This window comes from Phocoena sinus, chromosome 3 (genome assembly GCF_008692025.1).
Source record: "Phocoena sinus isolate mPhoSin1 chromosome 3, mPhoSin1.pri, whole genome shotgun sequence".
NCBI classification, from domain to species: domain Eukaryota; kingdom Metazoa; phylum Chordata; class Mammalia; order Artiodactyla; family Phocoenidae; genus Phocoena; species Phocoena sinus.
Window position 1 is genome coordinate 126,953,847 of NC_045765.1, and position 14,782 is coordinate 126,968,628.

Consider the following 14,782-nt stretch of genomic DNA (forward strand, 5'->3'; position numbering starts at 1 on the left):
AGTGAGATAGAATATCTTTTCAAATGGCTGTTGGCTATTTGCAGTTCTCCTTATGTGATGTTTGTTTGCATCCATTTCCCATTTGTCTTTTGGGTTGTTGGTCTTATTCTAATTAATTTATAGGTTCTCCTTAAAGCAAATGATACAAAAATCATACGATGGCTATGTTTATAGCCTACTCTGCTAACTCACTTTGCATTAGTCATTGCTGGAGAAGCCTATACTATTTAGCTTTTTCATATTTCTACAGTGTTGTTTTTCTTCCTCCCAAATTTAACATTCCCACCATTGAAGTCAGCAGGTTAGATGGCAAACATTTGAGGAGGTCAAGGGCAACAAATATGTATTGATTTCTTGTATGTGTTAAGTGGTTAACCTATACCTTCCCATGTACAGTCATTGTACTATAGTAATCCCAAACAAACCTAAGAAATAGGTATCACTGTTGTTTTCCAGAGGAAAAAAAAATAAGATTCAGAGAAGGTTGAGAAATGAGCCCAAGGTGAATGAAGTGATGAGAGACCTCAGGTCTGTCTAATAATACCAAACACCTGGGCTCCATCCACCAAACCACACCTTCTTCAGTAACACTTCTATTAACCTAGCACGGCAAATTAGCTCGTTTATACTCAGGCCTCCTAGAAGATGTAATACAGAAAGAGGCAAAATTGGGACTTAGGTTTATCAGTCTCAAGCTTTGGTTGGGGACTAGAGGCGGGAGGACGAGGCTAATGATAAGAGGGATAAAGTCATCCTTGGATTAACTTGAGTAAAGGAAGAAAAAATGGAAAAGGCAATCTCAACAGTACTGAGGATAGGGTGCCCATATCAGTGAGCTGGAGCTTGCAGACAAAGAGGAAGAAGGGAGAGACCATCCAAATAGAATGTGCATCCACTTCAATGTTCATGAACCATCAAAGAAACAGCATCAACAGAACAACGACAACAGCATGGACTGGAGAACAGTTAAGACTAATGGTGCCTCATTATGGGATGCCATTCAGACAATGGAGGTTAAAACAAAAAAAAGCAGAACTTCATACTGCTGAAAGTTCTCCCAATAGGAAGCGTGTTCAAATACTAGAGACTTAGTTTCATGGGAAGAGGATTAGTTATACCTTGGCCTGTTTATCCAAAAGCAGAGATGTGGGTAGCAAGTTTACTAGAAGTGTCTTCTTGGAGTATAAGGGACAATTATGATAGCTTAGGCCACCGGCTTCCAGTAAATTCCATCTTGTACTTTTCAAAAATTAGCTCATTATTCTGCTGTTCTTATGAATGTGTTAGTCTGCAAACATATCGTTGTCACAAATTAGTCACCTAGTGTTTCTCTGAAAGTGATTTAAAATAAGCACACCCACGTCATAATGTGGAATAGTAAAATAGGTCCTGGCTTGATCCTTTAAATGGAATTCAGCAGAAAGTATGCTTCGCTTTCCAAGGGGTTTTTGGCACACACATCATCTTCTGATTTCCTAAGATTAGGATGTGATCCTTGCCCTCAGTATTGACAATATCATGTAATATAAGAAACCTCTTTAGTTTCCCCCGTGAACTCCAAGAGAGAACCAAGCCTACTGATAAATGATGGATTTGCAAATTGAACATAGCTTTTGTTTGTTTCAATTTACATTGGTTGTCACAGGTGTCATCAGTTATCACAACTTGTTTCAGTTCAATAATAGCAATTGCGATTTTGAGAATTAAACATCTGATTTTAAAAGTTTATTTTTGGCAGATGAGCTTACTCACCAGCTATTTAGAAAGAAAGAAAAAATGTGAGAAACCATAAGCTTCCCTCTTCTAACTTGGTTACCTGTTGAGAAGTGCCCTGGATTATAATCAGTGTTTCATGTTGAAGTCTCTCAGGGAGGATGCCTTTGGTGCAAATTTGGAGCTGCTAACTCAATGGCTTAACATAAACAAATAAGGCAGATGTATTGTCTTATAACATGAAATTCCAAGGTAGAGCATTCCAGGGATGGTTTCTTTTTGTTTCATTTATTTGTTTGTTTAGTTAGTTTTCAGGGATGGTAATTAAGAGGCTCAGGCACATCACCCAGGTTCTACTTGCCTTCTTAGCATGTTGTCTTTTTGCTCAGACTGACTCTCCTAATTATCACAAGATCATGGCCCCAGCCAGGCACAAGGTCCAAAGGTAGAAAATGAACCCTTTCTTTCTTGTGCTTCTCTCTTTTTTTTTTTTTTTGCGGTACACGGGCCTCTCACTGTCGTGGCCTCTCCCGTTGCGGAGCACAGGCTCCGGACGCGTAGGCTCAGCGGCCATGGCTCATGGGCCCAGCGGCTCCGTGACACATGGGATCCTCCCGGACCGGGGCACGAACCCGCGTCCCCTGCATCGGCAGGCGGACTCTCAACCACTGTGCCACCAGGGAAGCCCTGTGCTTCTCTTTTTAAGAAACGCTTCTCCCAGAAGTCATCTCAGCTGACTTCATTTTATATCTCTTTGGTGAAGTTTGGTCTTAGGACATAAAGGAATTATTGGCCAGAAAATGGGATTAGACTGTTCAGGATTTACCCCTGAGCTGGGCAGGGAGTCACTTTCTCTGAGTACTTAGCTGCCTCAAAAATTAAATTTACTCAAAAATTTACTCAAAAAGTAAATTCCCGCAAAAATAATTGGTTTTCTGCCAGCAAGGAAGAGGGAGGGTGGATGTTGAGTGGTTGATCAGCGATGGTAAAGGAACCATGGTGTTAATCACATGGTAACAAATGTTAAAACCGCAGTTTCAACAAAGGCAGTGAGGTACAATAGCCACATTCCAAAGTGTGGTGCCCGTCCTAAATTCCAAGTTTCAAAATAGGTGGCCAAGACTCAGTTTCATGACATTTGGGCCACTTACACCAGGGCCCTTAACTCAGATCAAGGCAATAACAGAGTTCAGAGAGGGGAAAGCAAGTGCAACTTATGAAAAGCTATTATTCATCTTTTATAGAAAGAGATAACGGGGTGGTGCTATGAACCCTACCCTCTCTTCCCTCAAAGGGGGCTGCAGTCATCTCATTCACATCAAACCCAGAAAAAGAGGATTCGATGGTGGGAATTTTTCCCATGGACTGGGTGTACACCGCACGTGAGCGAGAGCTGGCCCTGAGCCAAAAGGCACTTGGACTTCAACAGCAAGGGTTTGGGTTTATAAGGATTGGATCCCTAGGCTTGGTGGCGGGCTGATGAACCAGCAGTACTCCGAACACAAGCTCTTCCTGGGTCCTAGGACTTGTCGCCAGAGGGACCAGCGGGGATGTGGCTGATGAACCCACAAAAGTGCCCACGAGACAAAGAAGCAGCTTTCAACATCTGCCAGGTCCCCAATGCAAGTTGCCATCTTATGACAGTGCCAGTTCAAAAACAAAATCTTCTCCTTCCTTTCATCACCTCTCTCCATGCTCTCCGACCCCAGAGTAGTCTGTACCAACAGCTGTGAAGTCAGGCTAGCAAGGAGGGGGGAGATAAACCTTACCGCTGCCTCACCCACTTACCCTGTTGCAAGCAGCTAGTCTGCAGTGGGCCCAGCTGGGAGCTGGAAGATGTGAGTTAAATCAAGTTTGGAGTTTCAGATTACAGTTTGGAAGGGACATTCTATTTTTATTTTTATTTATCTATTTTTAAATATTTATTTATTTATTTGGCTGTGTCGGGTCTTAGTTGCGGCACACAGGATCTTCATTGCGGCTCACAGTCTCTTCGTTGGCGGCATGTGGGCTTCTCTCTAGTTGTGGAGTGCAAGCTCTGGAGTGTGCAGGTTCAGTAGTTGCGGCACACGGGCTTAGTTGCCGTGCAGCGTGTGGGATCTTAGTTCCCCGACCAGGGATCGAACCTGCATTCCCTGCATTGGAGGGTGGATTCTTAACCACTGGACCACCAGGGAAAGGGATCCCTGGAAGGGACATTCTAATATCTGAATAGAATCTGAATTGATGGTTTAAAGAGAATATAAAGTTCTCTGTTGCCTGAGATTGCCCAGAAAAGCTGTAAGACTTTCTCCATAAATAAAACTTAAAGGGGTAGTGAGAAACCAAAATAAAATGTGTTTTTAATACGTATCACATGTCCTTATTTTCAATGACTTTGTTATAATATTAATATTCTTTAAAAACATTTTTTTAATATCCTGACAATACCACATCACATTTGTATCTCTAGTTGCATGCTTCTCCTTTCAATCATCCTCTAATATTTGAAAGGAAAATTATTTACACTGTCCAGCAAATATTCTGATTTTTAAAACACCTATGTGCCAGTGGAAGAATCTCAAAGAAGATCTGTGTTAAAGGTGTAAGAAGCAGTAAGTCATTGTGAAAAACAAGGGAAATGGGAAAGTTAGCATTACTGGTAGTGCCCTTGTGTCCCACTCCACTGCCTTTCACTTGCCCTTGTCTTTATTCTCTTCTTCTTCCAGACTTCTTAGGACTGGGAGTTCAGGATTGTCACTTGCTCACAAAAGGTACAGCCCATGAGGAGAAGTCACCAGGGATTCTGGGTTGCAACAATGGCTTGATCCTTCTCCTTCAGGAACAAAAATATTCCAACCCTTGACACACTATGGTAGCCTCATCCAAATGGCCTGTGCCTCTAATCAGTGGGTATTTGTTGGGCAGAGGGAGAAAGGTGAGGAGTTTATTCATTAACTTTGTTCCTGCTTCCAGTGCAACTTCCATTCTTTTAAAAATAAAGCAGGCATTTCAAAAATCACAGAAGCTTGCTGAGAATCCTGGTGACAAAGGTTCAGATCCTCATCTACCTGTTCCATCAGCCATCTAAAGGGGAGGGGTCAGTGAGAAGAGTGGAGAAATCCTCAAAGTAAACTTACTGTTTGATCAGCTTTGCTACTTTATTTTGTGGAAAAATTTAAAGTTCTTTTGTGTCTTTATCCATTTTACAAACCTCAGAACTAAAAACGGCAGATGAAATCATGTTACAATTCACATTGACTTCTTCCTTACTCATGTGACGTGCTTCCCATAGAGAAAAGTATAAGCTACATGGCTAGGCAAATAGATCACATATTAGTATTTTTCTTTTTGCAGTTTTGGACATGGTGTTTATGTTTGCCTGTTTGTATCTGTTAAGTGAGCTGTGTGGTCTGTAGTGATGCTTTTAGGGATGGAGTATACCAATTAGAGAGAGAGGCAGGCTAGTTGGTAGTTTCAAGTGCCCAGTATTATGGATTCTCCTCCAAGTCAGAATATTAAAAAACAGAGCAGAGCAGAAGGTATTAAATGCTAGGTGACGGAGGAGTTATCTGTCTACAATAGGCAACTAGGATTTAGTAATTAGTCTTGAATTTATTTTGCACTCAAATGCAAAGAATGTTTTAATTAATTATATCAAAATGACTTTAAAACAGTTATTCTAAAATATTGACTTCTGGTTTCAATGTTTTAATATTTTAAAACTGTTAAATGATTATTTTAAAATAATATGAATGCCCTTTTTTCTCCCTAAAAAGGAATTATGCCTTTCAAGTACTAAATTCTCTTCCTCCATAAAGCTAATAAAAATCACACTATTTTCCGCCTTCCTTAATCTCTCTCTCTCTCTTTCTGTCTTTTGCCTCATTATCTGAAACAAATTAACATTCAGTGAATAAAATGATGAAAGGGGTTTGAGAAAAATAAGAAGCTAATATTTTGACTGGAAGTGTAATAGCTGTCAGTCAGAGAAAAAGGATGCTCTCTACAGAATCCCTGCGTGTGGATGTAGATGTAGGTACATTAATTAATTCCTCTCTCTCTCTCTCTCTCTGTGTGTGTGTGTGTGTGTGTGTGTATGTGTGTTTTAATTTAAGCCCCTTGATTGAGTAACCATCAATTCAATGTCAAGCTAATTCACTTGGCTAAATTCACTATTACAATATAGCCTTAATTTTAAATTGCTTTATTTTGTGGGGGAGGGAAAGGATTTATGAATAGCAACATAAAATTTCTTATATGGTGACGCGTTCAGTCAAGATTTTGATTGCAAGAAAAACTGACTTAGACTAGCTTCTGTGGAAAAGGAGGGAATGTAGTTACTGGAAAGATACAGAAAATCACGGAAACAAAATGGAACTGGGTCTTGTTGGATTTGTAAAACTCAAGAATTGAGGCAACTCCTCTTTCTGTGTCTATATAATCATCCATTTCTGTTTGTCTCTGTGTTTCAGCTCTTTGCCTGCTTCTGTCTGTAATTGCTACAATTTCCTTAGTCATTAGTTTGCACTTGACCCAAAATGCCTTCAGCCCCTAAGTCCACATAACATTTTGGTTCAAGCTCATCTGGAACTGATTAGATTCCCTATTTTCTTACGACCATTCACATTCCAAATATACAATATTAATGTTTTCTATCCAGTGAATGAATCAGGTGCCAGTGGGTCAAGTTTTCATACCTATTGCAGTCAGGTTTTAGAAGGGTAATAAGGGTGTAGGTAAGGAAAGCTCTTTAGAAACAGCTGTAGGCAGACAAAAATAATCATGTTTGGTATAGTGATTGATTCATTTATGATAATTATTCACTCAACAGATATTTCACTGAGCACTTCTTATGCACCAGACACTATTCTAGGCACTGGGGATACTACAGGGACAAAACCAACCAAAAAAATCCCAGTGCCCTGATGGAATTTCTCTTCTTATGATGATCATTAGCCCTCTATTTCAAAGCTAACTGAAGAAAAAAATGGAGTAGCAATGTCCTCATACAGTAAATACGTGTTGAAATAACAATACATATGTATCTGTCTTTATACGTATATGTAATATCTACATTATAAATATACACATATAATTTGTAAATATCATAGTCATAATTTCTTTTACTTAGTTAACTGTCAATGGTACGTGAGTGGGAGCGTGTGTGTGTATTGGAAGCAGCAGTTGAGGTCTTTGAATTTCAAATGACATGTGATTTGCAGATTTTGATGCAGCTTCTTTTAACTTCCTATGAAAATGGCTATGAAAATATACCCTCCCAAAATTACAATTAAAAAAGCCCTTAAACCCAGGACCAAGAGTGATTCATTGCCAGAATATTAAAGAAACAATAAATTAGATTGAAAATATAAATGGTAGACCATCCATCCTATTCCATTCTAAAAGTAGGTAAAAATAATTTCTTGGATTTACCTGGACCAGAAAACATATATACTGTATATCGGGTTGGCCAAAAAGGTTTGTTCGTGTTTTTCCGTAAGTTGTTACGGAAAAACCCAAATGAACGTTTTTGGCCAACCCAATACTACTACTATAGTAGGTACGTAACTACCCTAAGTTTTTTAAAAGAAATATGCCAGCAGATACAAAGTAGGATCAGAATTAAGGAGTTAGGAAATCTTCAAGTTTGCAGATACTTACATATTTGAGCTGGAGTAAAATAAACACATCCTGTTATCAAGATGTGCGATCAGATATTTCACTTTGCAAGTAGATATAGCTTTAATGTCGATGGTTCCAGCTCTGAATAAGTACTGCTTCTGGCCCCAGTTACAGTGTTTGTATGGACGTGGAAAAAGAATAAATCAGTTATTTGTTTCTCTTTTTAAGACTTGATATTGATTTAGCTAATGATGTTAGTGCAATGTTTGAATTCTTGAATATACATTTTGAATTTAACTGTTCGGTTTTGAGGTTTGACGTTAGATATTTCAAGTCTACCAGAGATTCTATCTGACAAATATTAGAAACTTGGGTTTGATATTCCAATACAGTGATATTAACTATAAATGACTATTCTTCCTTTTTTTTTTTTTTTTAATTTATTTATTTACTTTTGGCTGTGTTGGGTCTTCGTTGCTGTGCACGGGCTTTCTCTAGTTGCGGTGAGTGGGGGCTATTCTTCATTGCGGTGCGCGGGCTTCTCATTGCGGTGGCTTCTCTTGTGAGCACAGGCTCTAGGCACACAGGCTTCAGTAGTTGTGGCACGTGGGCTCCAGGTGCGCGGGCTTCAGTAGTTGTGGCGCACGGGCTTAGTTGCTCTGAGGCATGTGGGATCTTCCCGGACCAGGGATCGAACCCCTGGCCCCTGCACTGGCAGGCGGATTCTTAACCACTGTGCCACCAGGGAAGTCCCGACTATTCTTCCTTAATAAATACTAGGTATATTTTTCTCTTCAGTGGTGTCTCAATTATGCAAATAATACATGGAAATATTCTCATTAAGAAGATTAATCAATTCAGAAATATGTAAAATAAAAGGTGAAAATCCTTTTTTAACGAGGCCTACTTTTACTTCCTTATCTCAGAGGTGATTAGTTGGTCAGTAGCTTGGTGTATATCCTTCTAGATCTTTTCCTCTACATTGGCATAAATATATATTTATATTCACATGCATATTTAAATTCATATTAAGTAATTCATATTAAAAATATTAGGCTGCAAACCTGAGGGTTTTTGTTTTTCACCTACAGATATTTTTTCCAAGTCATTCTTAGAAATCTATACTATCCCAGAAACATGGGTATATATTGAAGCTGGGCCTTATCTTATTACATGAGAAATATTTTTACTCCTTTAAATTTCTGAAACAAATATGATACAAAGCTTTTAGAAAAGTTTAAGGTAGAAATGAAGTATAATTCCATTTCCGAAGGGACTTCCAATACTATCTCATTGGTTTTTGTTTCCATTTTTGTTTCCATTTTAATTTAAGTAAATTGCAGACCATGTGAAGAATCTATATTTTATTACATTTTCTAGTGATTGAATTAAAAGTATATGTGAGCAACATTTAAGGAGCTCTCTTCATGTTACAGAGTGTTTTCTATAATTTACCCCAGAAATTTAAAAATTATAATAACCTATAAGTTTGCTATTATTTCTGTTACAATAAGGAAACTGAGCCTCACAGAGTTTTAGTGAGTTGTTCAAAATTACACAAAAAGTGAAAGGCAGAACCTGAAATTAAGGGCTCACATCTTGAGACCCTAAGAAAGAATACAAATTCGACTTTTTCTTCTTCAAACTTGCTGTAGATTTTTTTCCACATTTGATTTTTGAGTAATCAATAGTAAGTGCTTTCTCTGTATCCTAGCATTAGTTATTCCAACACTTCTACTTCCAAAGATATTAAAAGTGGAATTTAGCAAGCTTTCTAAATATCCCAATTATGAAATGCATTGTGTTTGATGGTATGAGAATTTTGTCCTGTAAATGTGTTTATTTATCATTTAAGATGAGAAGATTTAAGTTTAGGCTATATGATCCAAAATGACTTGTTATATTAGTTAAATCATGAAAATTTCCATCAAAGCATCTGTTGGTTTTAGGTGATCAAAATGGGTGTTTAATGAATTTCTTTTTCACTTCTCTGTTGGTGGTTGTATTTTTGGTCATAAGAACATGTAGAAATTGAATGAACTAGCAACTTGCTGAAACATGACCCAGTTCCCTGATTCTTAGTGGTTGAAACCAATGGCTTCATAAAGAGCTCCTCTTATTTTAGTTATAAAGGTGCTGAACAGTGTGCCTTCAGGCTTTGCTAGAATTTGCCAGAAGTGGGAAGTCATCACTATCAACATGGTCATTAGTTAACGTTTGTTTACTGAGTGCCAGCAACGTTTCTGGTGTTATAAATACACAGAGGAAGACACTGTTGGGCTTGGGATTGGTTTTCTGCAGCGGTGGGAGAGAGGATTTGGTCTTGAATGTTCTTTTCCTACTCAGAGGTAGGGGTGGGGAATGTGCAGTCATCTTGGGTCTCATTCTGTGTACTGGGATGCTACTCTCACCTGTTTATTAATTGATGATATATATAATACATAGAACAAAAATATGTATATTTACACACACATGCACATGCATAAGCAAAAAGTACACATAAATTTCATTTTTATTAGACAATTTAAAAAATATTTTGCTTTTTTGGCTTTTGGTGAAAAAGTCATATCCCCCAAGATATCCAAGTCACTGTATCTTCTAATTATCTTCTATTTATAACATACTCATACTGCTAATATAGAGAACATGTTAAAAAATTATGCAGAGGTATTTGTATATATAAATATTTTTATGCAAAAGGTAACCAGCCTCTTGAAAGAATGGGAGGCTTCTCTAAAATATCTGAAATGACAATTAGGATTCCTAGAAGATTAATCATAGAATACCTTTTAGACCCTTGTCCATATCTAAACCTACAGGAGTTTTAATTTTATTTCACCCAAGTTATTTAAGAGGCAATCATTGATAGTAGCTGTTGGTTATAGCAAAATGTGATGGTGACCGAAAGATACACCTTAACACTTGAAATTAAAATTTCATTCTGAAAGTGAAACTGGGAAAATCAATGAGTTAAGTCATTACATCAGATAAGTGACTGTACAGATAAGTGACTATAAAGAGTTTTAGGAAACACACAAGGTTTGGACTAGGGTGTGTCTTTATTATGCTATGCTTATGTTAGCATAAAGATATAACTTAATGATTTGTTTTAAACTCATTGTGAAATTGAAGGGGTTTGAAGAGAATGGAGTCCTGAAACTGACAATACAGGGATAAGACTTTGCCTAGAAAGTGTTAATTTTGTATTCCTACTCTTATGTTTTTGTAAACATCTTTTAAAGAACTCCCCTTTGCAAACCAAACCTAGATATAAAACAGGTAAAAGCAGAGGGGCTCTGGTTGAAACAGTACAAGGTAGTTGGCCTTCCCTTTGCCCTGAGTTGGCTTGAGGCAACTTTGCCAAACCACAGGACTCCCAGGAATTTAGTTTGAACACCATCACCCTTGGGAGCAAAACCCCCTAGCCATGGCAGAAAGAGACTTTAATTATAGGAAAAGGGCATGGGGACACTGGTTAGTTAATTCTTCTCTGACTTTGAGTACAGTAAACAGTCTTTCATGAAAATGTTAGAGTATTCAGTTTGCTCGGAGTTTGTAGTTTACACTTTATCAATAAAATGGCATCCTGTTTTAAAATTTTTTTCTTGTATCAGTCTCCTATGAGGATAGTTAATGTGAGTCCATCCTTGAAAGACCTAATACTCTCGTGCTTATCTTGGGATTAAAGTTTTAAAAAGGAGAGGATGACTAGCCTTTGTGTTGTTAGAGCTGAACCTACATCATGGCTGTAGGAAGTTTGTGCCAATCTGTGGTGTCCTGCTAATAATTAGAGCTCCTTTATTGATTGAAATGATGGGGCTGGGATCTGCCATAAAAGTAAATTTTTATGCTTACTCCTATATTTCTTAGAACTTCCATGAAAAGATGATTACCTTTTAGTAGAAAAAACAGATTTGTATTACCCTAGTCCATCAACATTATTCATCTTTGAGAACTTTTTTTTTCAAATTACCAACCTATTAGTTCTGCCCAAATGTTGTTTCATGAAGACCACACATTTGTGAAATATTAAATAAGTCTTGTGAAGTATCAGTTTGTAAAATAGTGGTCATAACTGTGAAGACCCTGTTTATAATATACATGGAATAAAAATGCTGGAAATCAGCTATTTCTATTCTCTAAGCAAGCCCATTCTTTTATATATGTTTGTTACCTTGAGTTTTCAAAATACTCAGTTTAGGATTGCTTATTAATGTGTAGTCTTGGTTCCCTGAACTGTGAAGTAAACTACGTTTTTTTCTTTGTTGTCCCTCAGGCAGAAATTTGGCTTTTCTACTATTTATCATAGCTTCTCAGTTGTGTGTCCTTTCTTTCTAATTTATACCTTATTCTAGACAGTTGCACCTATAAAAATAGAAATAAAAAGCCAAGAAAAGTTTACTTTAAATATATTCAGTTGAAATCTCCTCTTAGTTTACATATATTTTAAGTTTACATTTCCTCTAGTAAGCCGATGACTAAATTATTTACATTTAAAAATTTTTTAAAGTGATTTATTATATCATTGCCCACAAATGGAAAAGTGGCTAACAAGTATTGAATGTTGAACTGTGTGGTAATTGAGAGAGATTCAGAGATATTTTTGGTATTATTACACCCATGGGTATCACTTTGGCATACAAACAGAGTAGAGTAGAATGAAGTAAAAAATAAGGAAATTTCAAATAAATGTTTATTACAAGGGAAAATAAATTTGTATATCATTTTTAAAAATCCTTGTATTTGCTACTTTCCATGGAGACCTACTCTTTAATGTAGTGTGAGAACTAACTATTGGTTTTGAAATAGGTTAATATCCATCATCCTATCATCATCATCATCATCATCAAAGAACACTAACCTGGGGGCTTCCCTGGTGGCGCAGTGGTTGAGAGGCTGCCTGCCGATGCAGGGAGCGCGGGTTCGTGCCCCGGTCCGGGAGGATCCCACGTGCCGCGGAGTGGCTGGGCTTGTGAGCCATGGCCGCTGGGCCTGCGCGTCCGGAGCCTGTGCTCCGCAACGGGAGAGGCCATAACAGTGAGAGGCCCGCATACCACAAAAAAAAAAAAAAAAAAAAAGAACACTAACCTGTCAAATAATCATCAAATAATCTGAATTTTCTTCCACATCTACTACTAACATGATTTGTGATGATGAGCAAATACTACCATTTTGGAAATTCATCTCCAGAGTTGTCATAATAAATGTCCTACTCTCCTCAGCATGGTTCTGTGAGGCTAAAATAATACCTGTAAAAATAAAATTTTAGAAAGCATAGCACTAATGCAAGATGGTATTCTTATGTACAGAGGCACCAAAATATAGTGGTAATGCAGGCAGGCTTTGGAGACAGACTTTCTTGGTTCATATTGTGACTCTTACTAGATATGTGACCTTGAGCAAGCTGCTTAATCCTAGAGCGCCACAATTTCCTCATCTGTAGATCAGGGCTGATAATAATCCATCCGTGATATTGTTGTTGTGAGGATTAAATGAGATAATAATGTATAGCACTTAGTACAGAGGCTGGGACATTGTAAGTGTTCCTTGCTCTTAAATAATATTTAAATATCTCATGTAATATCAAATTTTGAATTAGTGATGCTTGGTTCAAGCATTCATAGCTTGTTAAAAACAATTCAGACTGCAGTCTTCTGGTTCAGATCACAAATGACTTTATGGAAGAGATTTATTCCCTTCAGCAAAAGGAGGTCGTGAGGACACTGCCTAGGCTACAGGAAATCCCAGGAAATATTCTCAAATTCCTTTTCAGCTGTGGTACCATCTTTTTGAACCTACAAGTTCAAATTGCTTTTAAATGAATCACTCAGTTCTTCCTCTGGCCAGGAGTACTTTCATTAGGATTGCCGTTTGATCAAAATGAAAACTCCCCAAATCATGGCAGTTTTCACGACCAAATTTCTTTATACCTGGTTTTGAATTTGTGGGAAATGCCACGCCCCACTGCCCCGACAGCTCTGTGTAATGTTTTCTGCTATGACAGGGCCTCACTGGGGAAATCCTAGCTGAAGATAATAGCATGATAATATTAAATGTTGCCAGTATTCCATTTAATGATAAGCAATTGCATGACAGGCTTTTTAAATACCTAAAAAGTGATACATTAATATTGAGTACACTGCTACTGTAAAGTCCATTCTCCTCCCGATTTCCAACCAACACCATTTAACTGCCAACCTCCTGTTACAAGAGTTTACTATTTTATTCTTGCTCCAAAATGGCATCAACAGCGATGGGGTGCTTTCAGGGGATTGTTGAACAGATTTTTTTCAACAAAGGGGGAAGCTTGAGGAAATGCAAAACAGCCACTGTAGGCATGGCAAAGCTTTATCTCAGCACGCCTCAAATCCACACACCCCTTAATCAAACAAGCAGCTTTATGGCATGCGCAATTGCAACTGAAATATAACCGACTTCCGCAGAACTGGCTTCCAGAGGATTTCCTGTCCAAAAATGACCGTGTGGTCATCTGTAGCTAAATGGTTACAGATCGTCAAGTCAGCAAGTCACCCCCTCCCCAGCATTTGTGTGTTTTAAAAACAAGAGAGTCGAAGTGACCAAACCCTGTCATTTGCAGATTCTCTCTCTGGACTTCTTTGATTTCCTTTCTTTTCATTGGGTAAAAAGGGGAAAAACAAAACCCAGCCAACAAAAACCCTCCCTCCTTAATATCAGTTTGTTCAATGTGTCATTTCCCTGGGAGGTTATTTACAGGTTTCTCGCTGCTTAGCTTGTCTTGCCTGGTGATCACTGACTGAAAGAAGAAATCTGCTTTTTTGGGGCGAGCTGTGCCTTTAACCCCTTTGGTCGGCTCTTCCTTGGAGGCGAGCGAAGCGCGCTGCAGTGTCCGGGAACCCACCTAGAGGGCCCCCTTGACGCCAGCACATCCCCTGTCGGGCAGCAGCCTCTGCAGACGAGCGGGCTGCTGCAGAGTTAATGTACAGTACCACGGAGCCTGCAAGTGTCCTGAGCTGTTCAGAGCCGCCGGCAGGCACAGCCCAGGGCAGACGAGGCGGCTGCGACGATTCCAAAGGTTCTGCTGGAAATTCGGCGCTGGGGGACCCCAGTGGGAGCCTGTTGCCATTGTGTTTTAAAAGCATGCAAGGTCTGTATAGCTCGGGCGTGAGAATCTTTCAGAAGCTGTCAGAGCATCTGAGTAAATGACACCTACTGGGAAATTGAATTGGGGGTAAAAAGAGAGAGAAAAAAGAGAAGAGAAAGACAGCGGGGGAAGAAATTCTTAGACAACGTCTGACTGGCAGCTGTGAAAATTCATTTCTTTCCCAGGCAAAATATGAAAAGCCCGCACATGGATTTGATAACAACAAATTAGAGGGGTTGCTGCAGGGAAAGGATCAATAGCTTAGTCATTTGACCGAAAGAGAGCAGACAGCCTAATTAAGGGGTTAGGCAGCAGAAATGAATTTCCTCCTGACAGCACCTT

General features: G+C 38.6%; 1 protein-coding gene across 5 annotated transcripts in view; it reads left to right on the top strand.

The window, feature by feature from the left end:
• The window catches only part of PDE4D (phosphodiesterase 4D), a 1,151,628-nt gene that overhangs the window by 561,903 nt on the left and 574,943 nt on the right, over positions 1-14,782 (top strand). The gene's annotated exons all lie outside the window — the stretch shown is intronic.